This window comes from Leucopleurus acutus (assembly GCF_964270905.1).
Source record: "Leucopleurus acutus genome assembly, chromosome: X".
In the NCBI taxonomy this organism is placed as follows: domain Eukaryota; kingdom Metazoa; phylum Chordata; class Mammalia; order Artiodactyla; family Delphinidae; genus Leucopleurus; species Leucopleurus acutus.
The window spans coordinates 13,374,122-13,395,786 of NC_139148.1; the positions used below are offsets into that span (position 1 = coordinate 13,374,122).

At 41.1% G+C, this 21,665-nt stretch overlaps 1 protein-coding gene across 9 annotated transcripts in view; it reads left to right on the top strand.

Moving 5' to 3' along the window:
* Positions 1-21,665, top strand: part of REPS2 (RALBP1 associated Eps domain containing 2) — a gene marked incomplete at its 5' end in the record, with an annotated part of 232,284 nt that overhangs the window by 135,709 nt on the left and 74,910 nt on the right. The gene's annotated exons all lie outside the window — the stretch shown is intronic.

The window sequence follows — 21,665 nt, forward strand, 5'->3', positions numbered from 1 at the left end:
TTGTTCTCTGCATCGTGGTGATTTGTGTCCAGGATTGCCATCTGTGATTTCCTCAGACGCTTATGCCGTTCTTCTGTGAAAGGTCTCGGTGGTCAATGCCTGGCCAGAATTTTCTGCATTTTATCCTTCTGGTGAAGATCCTGTGTCCTCCAGGCTTAATGCTTAAGGGGACTCTGCTTTCTAAATCTGACTGATGGTTAGGTGTTTAGTGTGGGCATCTGGGTCAAGGGCTCCTTCAGTTGGGCTGCTCTGGGGCTTCTGGGGATGGGACTTGCTCAAGGCAGCTGCTGTACAGCTGGGCTGGAGGCGGGGAGTGTGGGGCGGCCTGTCTGCTCCCCTGGCTCCTTGTGAAGAGGAGCTGTCCTCCCGGGAGCCTGCGGAACCGCAGATGCGAGCCATGCCTTCACATGAGTGAAGGTGCTAGTGTACAGCTGCTGTCCCAAGTGTTATTTTGGGAGGCGCAAGGGCCTTTCCACTGACTAATGCAGGCAAGCTCTAAACACAATGATTTCCTGGAACTTTTTCTGTATCTCTGTGCATTTTAAATCAAGCCAACCTCAGATGCTAGTGATTTGCAGATGATTATCTTTTTTACTAACGCAAGGAAAGAATCTCCTTGGCTCACACATGAGCATGACCCCTGTGTCCCGGCAGAGCTCAGCATGTTTTATTTGTTCTAATAAAGTACTCTCCTCATAGTAAAGTTATAGATTGTTTTTTAATATACCAGAATCTGGAACTCTCTATGAAATTTGATTCTCTGCCATGAGTTCATCAGATAAAAATTTGTCTTGAATTTTCCCCCATACTTTGATCCAAATTCTGGCATAATTTCATAGTAACTGGTATTTGGGGTGGGAGTAGCCACGGATGATGATGCTATAAAAAATTCACGCGGCTGGTGGATGTTGACCTTGAAGGTTTTTCTGTGGACACAAGAAGGTTAAAACAATCTGGGCAAGCATCTCCGTACGTTTTCCTTGCAAGGAGAGGCTGGAAACATGCCCCTCTCTCAGGCTGTGTCTCTCTCCCCATGAGGAGCGCCAGCTATGCTGCAGAATGGACGGGCCGTGGCCTTTACCACGTGGCACCCTAGAGTGGGAGAGAGAAGACTGAATTTGGAGTTCAGCTCAGCTGCTTATTAACTATCTGATTTTCAGCAAGTGGCTTAATCTTTTCTGCCTCTCAGATTCCTAATTTCGAAAACAGGATCAACCCTCAAGAGAATTACAGGGTGTTGATGAGGTAATAGATGTCATTCAAGTAGTGCCATGTTTGGCTCCTAGGCACTCACTCCCACGGAAGACCGACGGGGAGAGGGGGGTCTGAGGAAAGCCCCTGACTTCCTGACCCCTGGTGGGACAGTTCTGTGCCTCGTTCCTCGCAGTCCCCGGGATGGCTCGCAGAGGTACCGAGCTGTGGCCACCTGTGGCAGTAGCCCCTCATTAACATACCTTGTCTGGGTCCACTGCCCTCCTGCCCTGTCGTGCTCGCCTCACACCGAAATCAAATGCCCGCTCCCAAGTCCCAGCGGTAGGGGCTGCTTTCAGGAGAGCCTGAATTCAGACGGCTTCTCTTTACGTCTCCGATGTTGATAGGACTTCAAGGGAAAAGTATTTTCATTTGATAAGTGCCAAAGAATAGCTAGGTGGGTGACATCTGTATTCATAGCTTAATTCCATCGTCTTTCCAGTACAGGTTTACACAAATGAAATTTTAACAAGCAGTTTAAATTGATCACATGAGAAACAGAGCATGTCTGCATTATGAAAAGCAGGTGGTACCATTTCATCTACTTAATTTGTTTGCCTGTGGGTTAATTCTCACAGGAAAGTACAAGGGTCTGTCTAAACTATGTAGAATTTTAGTGTAGTGCATATTGCTAGAAATTACTTATTAAAACTCTGACAAGCTAGGAAAGCACGAGGTAGAGTCTAAACCAGTCACCATAGCACCGTCAGTGAGAACCGTGGTGCCCACGTAGTCACCCCTCTGCCATACTTGTCTTCATGTGTCACTCTAGCTAAGCTGGGTCACACTGTGCTTGCTGTCCTATATCCTGAGCTTCCTGATTAACCCTCTTTCATAATATGGAGCTGTGTCATTTCTTCGTGCCTGGGTGACGTGGTTGATTGCGCCCTGTGGGGCTTTCTGTGTCCCCGTCTCCCCCCATCTCGTTCTCCTGTCTCTACCTCATAGTGTCCTCTCGTGCTCACATGCTGCTCCCCTCTCCTCCCCTTCCCTCTCTGTTTCTCTCCTCTCCACCTGCCCCCACGGAGGCATGGACCTCTCTTTCCCAGGCTCCGCCACCAACCTCTCTCTGCTCTCATGTCATAAACAAGGTAGAGGTTATTAATGACTTCGTATCTATATCTTTGTTTCCTTGTCTACTTATTTTCTTGGGCTGAAGTCGGAGATGCTGAGTCAGAGGCCATACACCTTTGAAGTGTAGATACAGGTTGCCAAACTGTGCTGTCAAAAACTTGTACCTTATCCCACTGGTTACGTCACCTGAGAGTGTTTCCTCACACCCTCATCAGCACTGGGTAATGTTCATCTTTTTAATCGTTACCTATCTGATAGACAAATGTTTGCATTTCCTTGATTCCTAGTGAGCCTGAACAGCTTTTCCTGTGTTGTTACTAGACATTAATATTTCTTCTTTGGTGAATTGCCCGAGTGGAGGCACACTTAGCTTCCGGCGCTCCTGCTCTTTGCCCAACCACAGAAACCGCTTGTCTCCTCTTCATTTTTCCTGTGAGGACCTGGACCTGTCTTATCTCAAGCCCTTGGGAATGTGAAGGTGGCCTTGGGGAGGCTAAGCTAACCTGCTCCTTCATGCGGTCCATGTTCTTCCAGCCCCCAGTACCCCATCTTTTAGCCAACTTTATCACTTAAGACAGACTCTACCTAGGCCATCCTGTTTATAACAATAGAAGAACGAGGAAAGGGTAAAGAAAACAGGGAAAGGTAATGTGCTATGAAATAAGATATGAACTTGAATTGAAAAGGAAAGATAAAGTGAAGCTAATGTTTTTAAAAATGAGAATCACAGGATTGTGAAAAACAGAGTGAATGAGGCTAAGTTGCTGAGTCAGAGTAGCCTAAGGTGGAGCGATAGTGTGGAGAAGAAGTAGGATGGAGAGAAGATGCAAAGAAGCAAGAATGAAAGAGGGAAGTGAAGGAAAAGGTGAGATGGTTGTTATATAGTGGTGATGATGTTTATACAGAGGGAGAAGCAAATAGGATAAGAGCCTGAGGAGACCAAGCGGGGGCGAGCCCACAGACTCGGTATAGGATTCAGATAGCATTCAAAGGACTCTTGGGAAGGAAGGAATAGCTCAGAAGTGGGTGGCATTAATGCCTTCAAATTTATGTTAGGTAACATAATACGGGGAAGAATAATGAAGGATTGTTTTAGATTGTAAATCTATAAAAATGAACCAGGCCAACTCTGGCAGTGTGGGATAGTTGGCTTTAACCTTGATATCTGCAAAGAGTGTGTGAACATGTGATTTGCAGGAGTCTAGACTATCCCAGGGCTCGAGATAGGTAGGTGCTAGCATTACACCTAAAGCGTGTGTTTTCATAGGGAGAAGTTGACGTAATAGGATCGCTGTGCAGAAAAGGGAGCTCACCTTTGTCATAGCTGATTCAGGCCGTGGAGCCATCCTTTCACAGTCCCATTGTAGCTGCTCTGTTGGAGAGAAAAAAATGTGCAAGAAGGTCTAAGGCAGTGATGATGCAAGCATACAAAATCTAGAGGCAGTCAAGCCTGGGACTTGCTCAGTGAGGTTTAGATTTTATAGCTCTAGACTTACAGCCATGTAACATGTTTTATTACTGAAATTCCTGTGAGAAAAATCAGACAGTGAAGACGATACTTTTTAGATCCTAACCTCTTTTTCCTCACTGGAACAGTTGTTTTCATAAGGCTTCCCCCCACCCCCGTAAAAGGGTTTATTCTGTTTCACTGTGTGGGGTGGGAACTCCCCTCCTCCCACTTTTGACACTGCCCTGCCTCCTCCAAAGCCATGGGTTTGCAGCCCGAGGTTTCCATAGTGACGGTCAGCTGCCTCAGTGCTACACACAGCCCTGTCCAGCCACTGAGCCTCCGCCTGGCAGAAAGGGCAGAGATTACGGAGTGGGGGGGAGACGTAGCCATGCCTTTAGAGATTCAGACCAAGAATCTTCATCATGTCCGCACAAATCTAACAGGGGCAACTTGGTCCCTTGGATAGAGCTGGCTGCCGCGCAGTGGGAAAGGAAGTCCCTGGCAGGGCCGCCACTTCCCAGTGCCACCCCGCTAACGTTAAGAAAGGAGAGTGCATTTTGGTGGACAGCTCTTTCCACCACATCCCGTATGGCCAAGGACACTGAGAGCCACATGTTAAAACCATTACGATGGCCAAACAAAACACATCCATGGGTAGTATCTGCCCATGGGTAGATAATGTCCTCTCTCTGCTTTAGACACACTGATAATAAAAGTTCACTCCATGGTTAAGAAAATATGGTACATCCATCTCATGGAATCTTATGAAGCTGTTAAAAAGAGTAAGGTACGTGTACTAAGTGGAGAGCTGTCTGAGACGAGTGAGAAAGGCATTGGTGCGTGATACGTATGTTTTTCATTGTATAGACAGTTTTTCAGAAGGATACTTGAAAAAGTGGTAACAGTGGTTGCCTCTGGGGAAGAGAATAGGATGACCGGGGCCCAGGTGTAAGAGAGAAACTTACTTTTCATCGAATATCCATTTGTATCTCTTCAGTTTTGCCTCACGTATAGATATCACTGACTACAAAAAATATACTTTTCACTCTATAGCTGCAATGACCAGATGGCACCTGAGAGTACCACAGATGGCCTTCCTGGATGAGTTTATCTGTCTCAAACTTGCCTACCAATCTGTATCCAGGGTATTTTTACAACCGATCTGCTGCCACCTCCTAGAATGGAGCTGAAATGACAGAGCATTCCAGAGCATTGTTTAAGGCTCTGATACGTTCTTCGGATTCCTCCTCAGTGGCCCTCCAGCACTGAGGAATAGTTTTGGAGGACTTCCCATAGCCTCCATTGTGAGATGTATGGATGGGCAAAGGGTTGTGATAAGGACTCTGTCTTAATTTGGTGGTGGTGAGGATGTGTTTATTAAGTGATGAGCTGAGAACAATCTGTCCTGGGTTTTCTACAGATGAATATTTCTTTCTGCAACTTTAATTAATTAATTTATTTATTTATTGGGCTTCTTTGGGTCTTTGTTGCTGCACACAGGCTTTCTCTACTTGCGGCGAGCGGGGGCTACTCTTCCTTGTGGTGTGCGGGCTTCTCATTGTGGTGGCTTCTCTTGTTGTGGAGCACAGGCTCTAGGCACATGGGTTTCAGTAGTGGTGGTGCACGGGCTCAGTAGTTGTGGCTCGCGGGCTCTAGAGTGCAGGCTCAGTAGTTGTGGTGCATGGGCTTAGTTGCTCCGAGGCATGTGAGATCTTCCCAGACCAGGGCTCGAACCTGTGCCCCCTGTATTTGCAGGCGGATTCTTAACTACTGCACCACCAGGGAAGCCCTCTTTCTGTAACTTTAGAAAAGGTAAACCCCTTGGGAGTAAGAGATGGTCTCAAGACCAAACTTGCCTTTCAAGTTTTCTAAAGGATGAATTTGGCCACACAGATGGCTATGACCTTATAGATTTCCTTATTGTATCATCGCTGTGAGAGCTACTTGTTCCCTTTTAAAATCTAGTAGGATTTTGAAATCTAGTGGAATTATGGGATTCCTGCCCCATGCCCAGACTTTGGGGTCCACAGTACATAGCCAGCCAAGGGTTCAGTTTGTCAGTCTAGACAGTTCTTTTTTTAAATGAAAACTTTACTGAGGTATATGTAATCCACGTTCTATAAAATTCACCCTTTTAAAGTGTACAGTTCAGTGGCTTTTAGTGTATTCACAGTGTTGTACAGCCACCAGTATTGTCCAATTTCAGAACATTCTCACCACCCCCAAAAGACACCCCATACCTGTTAGCAATCGTTCTCCACACCACGCTCCTCTCCCCAGAGCCATGGGCAATCACTAACCTACTTTCTGTGTCTATAAATTTGTCTGTTCTGGATATATATATATATATATATATATATATATATATATATAGTCTTTTGTGATGGGCTTCTTTCACTTAGCATCATGTTCGCAAGGTTTATCCATGTTGTAGAATGAACCAGCACTTCATTCCTTTTATGGATGAATAAATAATATTACATTTTATGGATATGGCACATTTTATTCATCCATTTATCAGTTGATGGACATTTCGGTTGTTTCTACCTTTTGACTATTATGAATAATACGGCTGTGAACATTCATGTACAAGTTTTTGTGTAAACAAGTATATGTTTTCCTTTTTCTTGGGCATATACGGGAGTGGAATTTCTGGGTTATATGTTAACTCTTTGTTGAACATTTTGAGGAACTACTGAACTGTTTTCCAAAGCAGCTGTGCCAGTTTACCATCTCAGTAGCTATGTATGAGGATTGCAATTTCTTCATATCCTTGAAACCTTTGTTACCGTCTGTCCTTTTTATTTTAGCCATCCTAGTAGGTCTGAAGTGATGTCTTATCATGGTTTTCATTTGCATTTTCTAATGACTAATGATATTGAACATCTTTTCCTGTGCTTATTGGCTACATTTATGTCATCTTTGGAGAAATGTCTATTCAGAATCTTTGCCTATTTTTAAATTGGGTTATTTGTCTTTTTTTGTTGAGTTGTAAGGGTTCATTATATATTCTGGATACAAGTCTCTTTTCAGATATATGATTTACAAATATTTTCTCTCATTTTGTGGGTTGTTCTTTCACGCTTTTTTGATGGTGTCCTTTGAAGTGCAAAAGTTCTTCATTTTGATGACATCCACTTTATCTGTTTTTTCTTTGGTCATTTGTGCTTTTCGTGTCATATCTAAGAAACCATTGCCTAAGGCTTCCCTGGTGGTGCAGTGGTTAAGAACCTGCCTGCCAATGCAGGGGACACGGGTTTGAGCCCTGACCTGGGAGGATCCCACATGCCACGGAGCAGCTGGGCCCATGTGCCACGACTACTGAGCCTGTGCTCTAGAGCCCGTGAGCCACAACTACTGAACCTGTGTGCCACAGCTACTGAAACCTGCACACCTAGAGCCTGTGCTCCACAACAAGAGAAGCCACGGCAATGAGAAGCCCGTGCACCGCAGCGAAGAGTAGCCCCCACCTGCTGCAACTAGAGAAAGCCCACGCACAGCAACAGGGGCCCAATGCAACCAGAAATAAATAATAAATAAAATAAATAAATTAAACAAAAAAAGAAGATACCATTGCCTAACTCAAGGTCACAAAAATTTACTCCCCTTTTCTTTTAACAGTTTTATATTTTTAGCTCTCACATTTAGGTGTGTGATCCATTTGAGTTGATTTTTGTATATGGTATGAGATAGGGGTCCAGATCCATTTTTTTGCATGTGTCTACTCAGTTGTCCCAGTACCATTTGTTGAGAAAATGATTGATTCCCATTGAATTTTCCTGGTACCCATGTTGAAAGTCAATTGACCATCAACATAAAGGTTTATTTCTGGACTATCATTTCTATTCCATTGATCTATATGTCTATCCTTATGCCAGTACCGTACTGTCTTGATTATTACAGAATTGTAATAAGTTTTAAAATTGGAAAGTGCATAACTACCCACTTTATTCTTCTTTTTCAAGATTGTTTTGGTTATTCTGGGTACCTTGCATTTTCATATGAAATTTAGGATCAGCTCATTAATTTCTGTTTATTAAAAAAAAAAAAAAGCCGGCTGGGATTTTGTTAGGGAGTGTATTGAATCTGTAGATTAGTTTGATTAGTATTGCTATATTAATATTTTTTCCCCAACCTAATTGAGGTTAATTGACAAATAAAAATCGTATATATTTATGGTGTACACATGGTGTTTTTGATTTTTTTTTTTTTTTGCGGTACACGGGCCTCTCACTGTTGTGGCCTCTCCCGTTGCGGAGCACAGGCTCCGGACGCGCAGGCTCAGCGGCCATGGCTCACGGGCCTAGCCCCTCCGCGGCATGTGGGATCTTCCCGGACCGGGGCACAAACCCATGTCCCCTGCATCGGCAGGTGGACTCTCAACCACTGTGCCACCAGGGAAGCCCTGTTTTTGATTTTAACAATATTAAGTCTTCCAGTCTTAATGGAAGAATGTATTTTCATTTGTTTAAGTATTTCAACAATGTTTTGTAATTTTCGGCATACAAATTTGTACTTCTTCAAATTCTTACAGTCAGCCCTCTGTATCCTCAGTTTCTGCATCCACCGATTCAACCAATTGTGGATTGAAAATATTAGGGAAAAAAATTCCAGAAAGTTCCAAACAACAAAGTTTGACTTTGTTGTGCACCAGCAACCGTTTGTATTAGGTAGTATACGTAATCTAGAGCTGATTTAAAGTATATGGGAGGATGTGCATAGGTTATATGCAAGTATTACATCATTTTATATAAGGGACTTGAGCATCCTTGGATTTTTGTATCCACAGTGGGTCCTGGACCCAATCCCCCAGGGATACTGAGGAACGACTATATTTTATTTATTTTGATTTTATTCTAAAGGAAATTGTTTTCTTAATTTCATTTTTACAATCTTCATTGCTAGTGTTTAGAAATATAATTGTTTTTTGTATATTGACCTTATATCCTGTAACTTTGTTGAACCTGTCCATTTGTTGTCTGGACACATCTTATCCTTAACTTAGATAATGAGGTAGGGAACATACTCATTATTCGACTTCAAACTGTTTATCTAATCCTGCATCTTTCCACAAGTCAGGGAGGAAATCCCTTTTAGTGTTTGGGAAACATGGAAAGAATCATTACTGAATGCTTGCAACCAGTTTTACTTTTTCTCTCATTTGTGAAACCAATTGATCTAGTCCCATTTATTGAATAGTATATTCTTTACCCATCAGTATGCAATGTCCACTCTGTCCTAAGCAAAGTTTCCCTGTTTGCAAGAGTTGTTTCTGGGCTCTCTACTCCATTAACACCAAGTACTAGGTATCATAGTGTTAATGGCTGATATGAATTCGAGGCTTCCTTTGTACAAAGGACACATTTAAAGTACTTTATATGCATTATCTCTTATCCTTACAACAATCCTAATGAGGTAGATGCTGTTTTATCCTTACTTTAGAGATGCAGAAACTGCGGTACAGAAGTTAATTTGGCCCAGGTCATGGAGCTAGTTGATGGTGGAGCTAACGCTCAAACTCATGCAGTCCAGTGCTGGAGCCTGTGCTCTGCTGCCTCAAGAAGGGGCAAGTATTTCTCTTCTCTGTACCCTACTTGCCTCTCCCAACTTGTCTATTTGGCCAGATATTTACTAGGCACGTCTCTCTCTGTTCAGGTGCCTCTGCTGCAGATTGAGTTCTTAAGAGAGGGTAGAAGGCAGAATGCTATTATTCCCGTTGGTTGCAGGCCTCACCCTGCTTCACCAGCCAGCCGAGGACTGGGATTCATCTCCAGACCTGGGCAACTGGCTGCTACTGCAGTCATTTGTCTTTGAAGGGCCAGGGAATGCCTTCCAATTTTCTAGACCTGAATCCTTGCTTTCAGGCCTGGTCTTGTTTGTGGAGGGGTCTATCGTGAGAAGTAACACACTCAGAATTCATTAAGTTTTCCCCTTGGGCTTCTCAGTGGTTGATAGATAAAAGGTGTTGGCTTTTATAAAAGGTATAGTGTCACTTTGTCATGAGATTTGAAGTCTGGAAGTTCATTTAAACATACAGAAGTAGATGTGACTGGGCTGTTGGGCTCGGTGAACATTTTTGGAGGTAAAAATACAGTCCAGGGGCTTCCCTGGTGGCGCAGTGGTTGAGAGTCCGCCTGCCGATGCAGGGGACGCGGGTTCGTGCCCGGCTCCGGGAGGATCCCACGTGCCGCGGAGCGGCTAGGTCCGTGAGCCATGGCCGCTGAGCCTGCGCGTCCGGAGTCTGTGCTCCGCAGCGGGAGGGGCCACAGCAGTGAGAGGCCTGTGTACTGGGAAAAAAAAAATACAGTCCAGGTGCTTCAGGTTTGTCTGTGCCAGTGTTCAGTGTGTTCATCCAGACTCAGGCCAGTCTCAGCCTTTCGAAGCTGTGGTTGCAGTGTACTGTCTGTCTTTGGCTTCTTTTTGCCTTTTCCTGTTCCTTTCTCTATTTATAGAGGTTTCTTCTTTTCCAGTAAGTTATGTGAGAGTTTCTATAGTAGCACAGTGCATGCTTTGTATCTGTAAAAGACAAAAAGCTGGAGGTTTACAGAGGCCTACTGAGGTGAGGGTACAGCTGGTCCTGCCATTGGGCAGCGTGCTTTCTCTTTTAGATCCACCGTCCAGTTTTACAGCCCTCCCTGCTGGCTGAGTGCTTTAACTAGGGAGTGTGGGAAGGAACAGGACTGGAATCTCTGGAGGATGGGGTGGGAAATATTACTGTAACCTTTATTTTTAAAATGTTTGTAAAACTCGTTTGAGTAATAGAAAAATACTTTCTCGTGTATAAAATTCATACATTACAGATGCGTCCCTTAACCTCATCCCCACCAAGCCCAGTGTCCTCCCCTGGGAATGTATTTCTCTGACATTTTCTAGTGCACTTATTAATGTATATGTGTACCTGTGACATCATTTTTGTTTTTTGTATTTAAAATAATTGGCATCACGCTGTGCATGTTTCCCCCAATGCTTTTTCATACTATATTATTTCTTGGAGATATACCCATATCAGTACTGGTAATTTTGTCATTCTTTTTTTTTTTTTTTTTTTTTTTTTTTTGCGGTACGCGGGCCTCTCACCATTGTGGCCTCTCCCGTTGCGGAGCACAGGCTCAGCGGCCATGGCTGACGGGCCCAGCCGCTCCGCGGCATGTGGGATCTTCCTGGACCGGGGCACGAACCTGCGTCCCCTGCATCGGCAGGCGGACTCTCAACCATTGCACCACCAGGGAAGCCCATGTCATTCTTTTTATATGTGTTCTACACACTGGCTGCTCTGTTAAAAGCTGTATTGTGGAAAATTTCAAATGTGTGTAGAAGTAGAGAACCCCCTATCCCCAGGTTATTTTGATGCAAATCCCAGGTAGTGTATAGTTTTATACATAAATACTTCATATGTATCTCTAACAGATAAGGCCTTTGAAAAAAATGACTAAGGCTTTATCATATGTAACAAACTTAGCAATAATCCCTCAATATCATCTAATATCTAGCCAGCGTTCAGATTCCCTGAATTGTCTCAAGTATGTCTTTTTTTATAGTGGCTTGTTCCAGTCAGGATCCAAACAAGTGCAACATGCATATTGTACTTGTTTTGCCATCTGTTAAGTCTCTTTTTATTGATAGGGTCCTTTTTAAACCCCTCCCTTGCTATTCATTCATTCGTAAGAAAATCATCCACCCCGTAGACATTTCCACGTTCTGTATTTGACTTGTTCTCTGTTCTTCCATCTCCTGTATTTCCTATAAATGAGTAGATAGATCTAGACTTCTTTAGAATCAGATTCTACTTTTGGCAAGAAGACATCCAAGTGATAACTGTGTACTTCGTACTGCATCACGTTAGGAGGTTCTCAATGTCTAATGCCTCTGTTTTTGTCATGTTTGATTGATCGGTGGGTTCACGTAGTATTAGCCTGATTCATCCATTATGATAAAGATCCCCAACAGCCTTTCAAATAATGGTTTTATCAGGTATTGATCACCATTGCCTGCATCTAGCGGCATGTTAGTAAATGGTTAACAACTGGCCATTATCAGTTTTTATGGTGTAAACATTCCTGCCATGGCAAATTTCACTCTTACTGATGGGTCGCTGAATGTGGGGTTTAGACAGATCTGCACAGTTGGCTCTCACAAGCTGGTATGAGCTGTTTCTAGCAAACCACTGCTTATAGATCCATGATTTCATTGGAAGTTGCAGAATGGCGATACTCTATTTTATTTCTTTTACCTTTATTAACTTGGACCATGACTTATTTAACCATTTTCCTATTTTTGGACATTTTCCTTATGACCCATATAATTCTAGTGAGCTGAAGAGTACCACAATACAATTTAATTGTCCATACATCACTAAATTCCTTATATGCATTTGAGTTTATAGAATTGTATGAAAACTGAAATAGACTTCAGTACTGGTGATCAGGAAGAGTGTCTTATTCATTTAACCAGTACTTACTTAGCACTTAACTGTGTCCTTGGTACTATGGAGAATTCCAAGAGGAACATGGATATGGCCACATCGTGCCAATCATTATTACAGTTACATGGGAGAAGGGTGCTGAGTCTCAGTGGTTTCTAACTAGCATGATCTGTGGATGTGTTGGGGAGGGGTGTGCAGACTTGTGTAAGCTAATCTCTGAAGGGTGGATATGATTTTTGCAGTCAAATTCTGTTCGTTTTTCTTCGGTATCTGCCTTGGTTCAGTTTTTATTACCACTTGCCTGGGAGGCTACTTAAGTAATCTCCAGTCTGGTTTGCTTGCTTCATTCTTTACTTCATAGAGCAACAGGATTAATTGTTTTGAGCACAACTATGATGTGTCACCTCCCTCCTCAAAACCCTTCAGGACCTTCTGTGTAAACACTAGATTCCTTTGTCTTGACAACTGGACCTGAAGCCATTAGAGTACATGAATTCAGTAATGGACATAGTACCATGACCTGGCATACCCAGGGAGGAGTGTATTTCAGGAATAGGTGGAGACTGTAAGTCTAAAAGTCCGCTGACTGGCCAAGGAGAATGGAGACTAGGGGCGAAGGAGTTTGTAGGAAGTCAGAGGAGTCCATTGGCATGGTAGGGTTAATTCGGATTGCAAAAGGTTGTGGAGTGATTAAGAAACTTTGGTGTGAAGTAGTTATCACAAATTCATTTTGAAATGTTTAAGACTAAAAGTTGGTTTGACTATATGTCATATTTTAAAAATTCATCGTGGAAAAGAGACAATTCCAATACACTCTTTCTCCAGGTTGCCTGTCTGCCTGCCTTCCTTCCTGCCTACCTTCCTTCCTTCCAACACACAACACACACAAGGCTGGTGATTTAAGGAGTTTGGTAGTAAAATGATTAGGAGAAATACATTTATGTAAATGTAACATGAGAAATGAAACTTGTCTTTCACTGAAGTTAAATCTTATGTGTTTTTGTCATTTAACTCTGTGTCTCCATTTGAGAGCTAGCTAACCCATGTCACATATCCCATGGTGCAGGAACAAGGAGTTATTGGTAAACACTGGCAAATAAATTCTAGAATCATAGAAAGTCAGTGCTAAAAGAGAACTTGAGTTCTCTTGTCATCTTGGCCAACTCTCACATATTACAGGCTAGGAGACTGAGATCCAGAGAATGTAATTGTTTTGTTCTCCATCAGAATCCTTTGAAGATGGGAAATCTTTGTTCAGATCTTTGTTGCAGCAGATTTGGTGTCAGAGAAAGCAATCTATATTAATTTAATTTGGGAGGCATGCCTTACGATTTCTCTATGGGTAATAACACTAATTAATATCTAAAGTTAAATAATATATTAAAGAGTAAATTTGTTGCCCTCTATATTGCAAGAAACTAATATCATTTTCCTGTTTCCTTCTACGTGATTTACAGTGTTGGACAGATTTCCCTGAGGTACTTCAGGGAGACAGGAAAGGAAGTTTTGCCTTCATAAGTACTTGGAGATGTTAGGAATATATCTGTTCTTTTAATTATTAAAAAATTAAGTTATTATCAAAAACCTTATGTGTGTCTGTGAGAGAGAGAAAAGGAATAGAATGCTGAACCCGTAGCTTCAATAATTATCACTGTGTTTCACCCATCTTGTTTCACCTGTATTCGCATATGATTAATTATACTTTTTCTCCATGCGTAGCTTTAAAAAAATATATTGAATAAACCACAAGATCCTACTGCATAGCACAGGGAACTATATTCAATATCTTGTAATAACCTATAATGGGAAAGAATCTGAAAAACAATATATATCTTTATCTATAAAAAAAAGTGAATCACTTTGCTATACACTGGAAACTAACACAACATTGTAAATCAACTTCAATTTAAAGAAAACAACTATTGAGGTATAATTTGCAGACCATAAAGTTCATCCATTTTAAGTGAACAACTCAATGATCTCTAGTAAATTTATGAAATTTTGCTACTGTCACCATATTCCAGTTTTAGAACATTTTCAGCCCCCCAGTAACATCCCTTCATGCCTTAGAGTTAATCTCAATGCCCAGCCCCAGACAACTACTAATCTACTTTCTGTTTCTGTAGATTTGCCTTTTCTGGACATTTCATAATAAATAGAATCATACAATATGGGATTTTTTGTGTCTGGCTTCCTTTACTTTGTATAATGTTTTTGAGGTTCATCCATGTTGTAGCATGTATCAGTATTTCATTTCTTTTTATTGATGAATAGTATTCCATTGTATGGCTACACCATTTTGTCTATCCATTCTTCAGTTCAGTGGACATCTGAGTTGATTTTCCTTTTTGCCTATTATGAGTAATGATGTCAGGACTTAAATGCATGAAAATATTGTGTGAACATATGTTGTCATTTCTTTTGGCAAGATACCTAGGAGTGGAATTGCTGGGTGTATGGTACATTCATACTTAACTTTTTTTTTTTTTTTTGGCCTCTCCGAGTAGCACGTGGGATCTTAGTTCCCTGACCAGGGATCAAACCCACGCCCCCTGCATTGGAAGCGCGGAGTCTTAACCATTGGACCACCAAGGAAGTTCCTAAATTTAACTTTTAAAGAAACTGCCAAACTAGTTTTTAAAGTTCATGTACCATTTTACATTCCCACCAGCAATGCTTACTATTTCTTAACATATTCACCAACACTTATTATTATCTTTTTTGTTATAGCCATCCTAGTAAGTATGACATGGTATTTCACTGTGGTTTTTATTTGCATTTCCTTGATGGCTAATGATATTGAATATCTTTTCATGTGCTTATTAGTGATTCCTATATCTTCTTTGGTGAAATATCTACTCAAATCATTTGCTCACTTTTAAATTGGGTGTTTGTCTTCTTATTGTTGAGTTGTATATTCTGGAGTTCTTTGTATATTCTGGATACAAGTCTTTTATCAAACATGTGACTTGCAAACATTTCCCCCCAGTCTGTGCCTTGTCTTTTCATTTTCTTAACCATGTCTTTTGAAGCAGAAAAGTTTTGAATTTTGATGAATGCAAGTTATGAATTCTTTCCTGATTGGATCATGCTTTTGGTGTCACAGCTAAGAAATCTTTGCTCAACACAAGGTCTTGAAGATCTTCTCCTGTTTGTTTCTAAAGGTGTTATAATTTTAGCTCTTACATTCACATCTCTAATCCATTTTGATTTAATTTTTGTGTATAGTGTGAGGTAAGGGTCTAAGTTCCTCTGTTTATATGTGGATATCCACGTGTCCCAGTGCTGTATGTTGAAAAAATACTCCCCTTTCCCTATTGAATTGCCTTGGCATCTTGGTCGAAAATCACTTGATTGTAAATATAAGGGTTTATTTCGCAACCCTCCATTCTGTTTCATTGATCTGTATGTCTGTATGCCATTACTACACTGAATATTTTCTAAAGCAGGGGAGTTACATGTAGGCTTGTGAAGAGGCATTCATATGAATCAGAAGGCTAAATATTTGCTGCAGTGGCACATTTTTAGGTAGTGTTTAGCATCTTACTTAAATGAGTTTGTGGTGTGTAGCATATGCAGAAGCATCCTTTAGTTTCAGTATTCTTGATTTATAGCCTTCTGACATACTTATTCTCTGGGTATAGAATAACCCCTTTGCAGCTGCTTATTTCCCATCTCAGTGCCCTCTTCTGCTGTTTACCACTACTTGTCCTGTAGGTTCAAAATGTGATACTGATTGCTGCATCACAGTAGCCTTGTGACCTTGATGATGTCATTTTACTGCCCCAGGCTTTAATTTTCTCATCTGTAAAGTGAAAGAATGGAATTTGATTTCAATACTTTTCCAAACGCAATCATTAGTATTTTCCTTCTTGAACAGTTCCGAGGCATATGTAAGTACATTTCTTTTAACTGGTGAAAAAATTATTCCGCTTAACAGAGAATTTAATGATCTTTTATTTTTTTTAGGGTAAATTGGTCATTATCAGGGGATCAAGGCAGGTATTGTTGGAAAGGTACTCCTGGCACACACTTCATCATATATATATATATATATATATATATATATATATATATATATGTGTGTGTGTGTGTGTGTGTATATGACGTAGTGAACCCATCACTATGTGTAACTGGGTGATCAGGGGGCAGGCATAGGCTCACACATGCTTTTGTGATTAGAAAGGAGAGAAAGGGGACTTCCCTGGTGGCGCAGTGGGTAAGACTCCACACTCTCAATTCAGGGGGCCTGGGTTCAATCCCTGGTCAGGGAACTAGATCCCACATGCATGCTGCAACTAAGAGTTCGCATGCCACAACTAAGGAGACCATGTGCTGCAACTAAGGAGCTGGCAAGCCACAACTAAGACCCAGTGCAACCAAATAAATATTCTAAAAAAAAAAAAGAGAGAAAGAAAGAACAATTTCTTTTACAAAGAAATAGCCATTTTTATAAACTTGCCAAGAAGAAGAATGATCCTTACTGATGAAATCCTTGAAGTTTTGCATATGGCCAACTCTACTTGATTGATACTTAAAAGTGTAGGTCCCACAGGCAGGCTTCTTTCAACATTTTCCATCCTTTAAGGGTGTTTTTTTCCTTTGGAATTTGAATGCTTTTATTTTTTTCATAAAATATTCCTAGTTTGGGGGAATGGGAGCCCTTTTCCACAGCTGAAGTTATTCCAAGTTTTATTCCCCCAAAGAATCGGCTTTCTGTTCCTTGAAGCTTTCGGTTGCTACATCTGCTGCTTTATTTCCACTCAGTAAATTGGAACATGTTTTCATTTAGTCATTGATTTGGGCCTTTGTAAAAACCTGAAGGAAATTAGTAAATAGGCAGTAATATAAATGAATACTATTTTGTTGGGAAATTTCTAAGCATGATGTAGTAAGAGGATAAAAAATTTTAGAGGTTAGTGTTTTGGATAAAGATACTAAGAAGCTGAGATTCAGCAGATCAGTGTCAGAAGATGCATATCTTTCAATAAATTTAATAAACACTGGAAATTATTACTGTGTTTTCTGAATTTAGGATTAAATGGTAGTTTCTTTTATGAAGTTTTTAATCTATTTTTCAAGTTATGGGTATTTATTACTTTTTCCCTGATTACACTTATAAAAAATTTTTAAATCAAGTATAGTTTATTTACAATGTTGTATTACTTTCAGGTGTACATCATAGTGATTCGATATTTTTGTAGATTATACTCCACTTAAAGTTATTATAAAATATTTGTTGTATTCCCTGTGCTGTATATTACATCCTTGTGTCTTATTTATTTTATACCTAAGTAGTCTATATCTCTTAATCCCCTTCCCCTATCATGCCCTTCCCTTCAGCCCTCTCCCCACTGGTAACCGCTAATTTGTTCTCTGTATCTATGATTCTGTTTCTATTTTGTTATATTCATTCACTTATTTCATTTTTTAGATTCCACATACAAGTGAAAACATGCAGTGCTGGCTGTTCTCTGACTTAACTGAGCATAGTACCCTCCAGGTTCATCCATGGTGCTGCAAATGGCAACATTTTGTTCTTTTTTATGGCTAAGTACTATTCCATTTTGTACATATACATACCACATCTTCTTTATCCATTTATTTGTTGATAGACACTTATTTGACAAAGCCTTACTGATACCTGGTGTCCCATCTTATTAACTGTTAAGACTTTAGGAATAAACCTGTAATTGCTTCACGGGTACGGTTGCTTTTAATGTATGCAGAAAATGTGTTCACCTCCCCTCTTTTCTCTCCTTCTCTTCCTTTCTGGGAAAGCAGGTGGTACTATTAACAGGTACATTGTCATCTTTTGCATGTGTACACGAGATTATTCAGCTGAAGTACATTTTCAATTTCACTTTGCTTGAAGGTGTACTTTTTTTAAAAAAGTGATTAGAGCATGCTGGATAAAATATTTGAATCTAATTTAAGGTCATGAATGGGCTGAAAATATTATAAGAAAGACTTTTCACTAAATTAAATTCCAGTTATTCACCCACTGTGTACTTACTAAACACAAGGTAGTGTGCTTAGGCGCCACGGGAGACCAAAAGCTGAATTAGACATAAAATTGGAAGAATGAAGCTAGATTAATATCTCCTGCCATTAAAGGAAATGAACACAGAATCATAAACACATGGAAGAAATTTCTCAGCAACAACCAAACAAGGAAAGATGCATGAGCTAGTGCCATTTTGGGGGGAAAGGGTAGCAGCTAAGGGAAAAACTGAGGCTTGGCGGTGCACTCTTGGCTCTGCCTGCCTCCTTCCAGGAGCCATGTGTGTGAGTAGGCAGATCTTAAGATTTCTTTCTTGTAAAATATTTATTTAGCTGCGCCAGGTCTTAGCTGCAGCATGGGGGACCTTTGTTGCCCAGTGTGGGACCTCCATTGCAGCATGTGGGATCTTTTAGTCTTGAGATTTCTTACTGATGCTCCAAATCTGAAGTGAAGTGGAATGAGTGGGAACTCTTAGTTTTTCCTTCTCTTGATTGAGGGTCAGTGGACATGACTTCTGGAAAGAGGGGGAAGAAGCTGCAAAAGTGAGTAATCACAGCTGATATCCTGATACCATGGCGTTGAAGGCCAGGGCTCCGTGGTGAACTGACAGGACAAACTGAAGTGTGGGAAGTTCCTCCGAGGCCATTGATTTACCTCAAGACTTGGGAGAATGCACTCTGCTACAGAGGTTTTTTTTTTTGCGGTACGCGGGCCTCTCACTGTTGTGGCCTCTCCGTTGCGGAGCACAGGCTCCGGACGCGCAGGCTCAGCGGCCATGGCTCACGGGCCCAGTCGCTCCGCGGCACGTGGGATCTTTCCCAGACCGGGGCACGAACCCGTGTCCCCTGCATCGGCAGGTGGACTCTCAACCACTGCGCCACCAGGGAAGGCCCTGCTACAGAGTTTTTAATGTTGCTTATTTTGATATTTCCTTCATATTTCAAAATAAGATACTTGTATAACCTCTTGTTGACTTTACAATTTTAGTCATCATTTACTGTCTTCCCTCCCCTGTCACCTTTCCCCTCTTCCACCCCACCAATATAGTATTATTATCATTTTGGTTAGATTAATATTAAGTGTTTATATTATTACTATGGCTATGTAGTCATATAGAAAACTTTTCACTTTTCCTACTGCACAGATTTTTGTTTGCTTTGGAGTGAATAATCATCTTGTTTCTTTTTAGTGTACTTGCCCCTGAATCAACTGTAGACTCCCTCAGTTTTCTAAGGTTACTCTTATGAAATTCTGAAACATCAGGTATTAGTTTCATCTTTTTGAGGAAATCTAAAATGATTATGTTCTATGCCTGGTATGTAGTTTTCATCATGGCTTCTCCTATACTGTCATCCAAGGATCCCCTTCCTATTTCTCCCATGTTGGATCTCCTTTATCCTGTACCTCATGTCTTACTCTTTCTTGGTTTACTCTTGTCTTGGTAGAGCACATCCTTGAGTAGCTTTCCTGGAAAGGGTACATGGTGCTCAATTTGAGACCCTGAATGTCTAAAAATATCTTTAATTGAACCATCATGCAGGCTGCTAGTTTGGGTATATAATCATAGGTTGGAAATCAGATTCCTTCAGAATTTTGATGGTACTGCTCCAATGAATTCTAGCTTCCAGTGGTATAATAAGAAATCTAAAACCATTTGGACATCTGATCCTTTGTATGTAGACTTCCCTCCTCTCCCACCCCCTGGTGGAAAATAGTAGAATCTTCAGTTTTTTGAAATTTCACGTTGATGTGCCGTGCCATGGGTCTGTTTTCTTCCACTGTCCTGGGTACTCAGTGGGCTCTTTTATTTTATTTTTTTATTTTTTCAAAAACAGTGACTCTTTTTTTAAATTAATTTATTTTTGGCTGCGTTTGGTCTTCGTTGCTGCGCACGGGCTTTCTCTAGTTGTGGCGAGTGGGGGCTACTCTTTGTTGCGGTGCGTGGGCTTCTCATTGCAGTGGCTTCTCTAGCAAGGGCTCTAGGCATGTGGGCTTCAGTCGTTGTGGCTCGCGGGCTCAGTAGTTGTGGCTCGTAGGCTCTAGAGCGCAGGCTCAGTAGTTGTGGCGCACGGGCTTAGGTGCTCCGCAGCATGTGGGATCTTCCCGGACCAGGGCTCGAACCCATGTCCCCTGCATTGGCAGGCAGATTCTTAACCACTACACCACCTGGGAAGTCCCTCTGTGAGCTCTTTTAATTTAGAAACTCATATTCTTCATTTCTGGGAAGTTTTCTTGAACTAGTTAATTGATTTATTACTATTTTCTCTATTTCTTTTTGTGGAACTTTTGTTTGGATATTTCCCTACTTTCTTTGAGATTTCCTTAGACTTTGAACCTTTCTATTAAGCTTTTCCTCTTCTGCTGTCATGTTTTTAATTTCCAAGCGCTCTTTTTAATTTTTTGAATATTCTGTTTTCAGTAACATCCCATTATTTCATCTTTGCAAATAACATTTTTTATCTCTTATTGAGGCTTTCCCTGTTGACTGTATTAAAAATTTCATCCCTCACTCCTACCCCATTATCTGTCTTATCAATGAAATATAAGCTTCATGCGGATAAGACTTTTTTTCCTGTGTATTTTTTTCCTACTGATATTTTCCCAGCACCTTAAACAGTGCCTGGGACATAGTAAATGTTTAAATATTTCTGGATTAAACCGAATAATCGTTCTGATGATATTAATAACATTAAATTTTTTTCTCCTTGTATAGATCTAATCTGTTTCTTTGAGGCCAATTGTTTTCTATTTTTATTGCTCTGTCTTAGGTTAGAAAATTTTCTGCAGATATCTGGTGGTAGTTCATCACCTGCTTATATTTAAGAATGGGGGCTAAAAAGCTGATTGGAATTCATGAGTAAATGGATGGGACTTGCCATGCATGGGCTTCATGGTAGAATGATCTGGCTGAACCATCTTCTTGGAGATCTCTTGATGTTGATATCTAGATCTTCCATCTTGGCTGGTCCAATTCCCTGGAGCACAGTTTTCTAGTCTCTGGGTAAAATAGTCTGGGAGCAGATAGGGAGAGGGCTGGAAGTGTCTCAGCGTCCAGAGTCCTACATTTACTGTTTTCAGTGTGGCCCCTGTGCCTTCACCTGGGCCTTGTGTCCTCCCTGGAGAAGAAAATATTTCTAGCATTTTTCTGGAGTGGGAGAAAGGCTGAAACTGTGCAGAATGTATGAGAAAAATCTCAGAATCTAACTGCTCCTAAACTCCTTCAATCAGCTTTTTTAAAATGTAGGAATGGAGCATAATAGTATAGTTCTTTCTTATGTTAGTTCAAACAAATATTTGTTGGTCACTTACTATATTCTGAGTTATCCAGGTGCATTAGAGGCAGAAGGGACCACAGGAGCAGGGATCCTGAAGCCCAAACAGCATGAGGTGTAGCTGGAACCAGATCTTCAAGGGTCTACGCCCTTCTCCTGAAGGATGGGAAATAGGATCCCCTATCAGTTAAC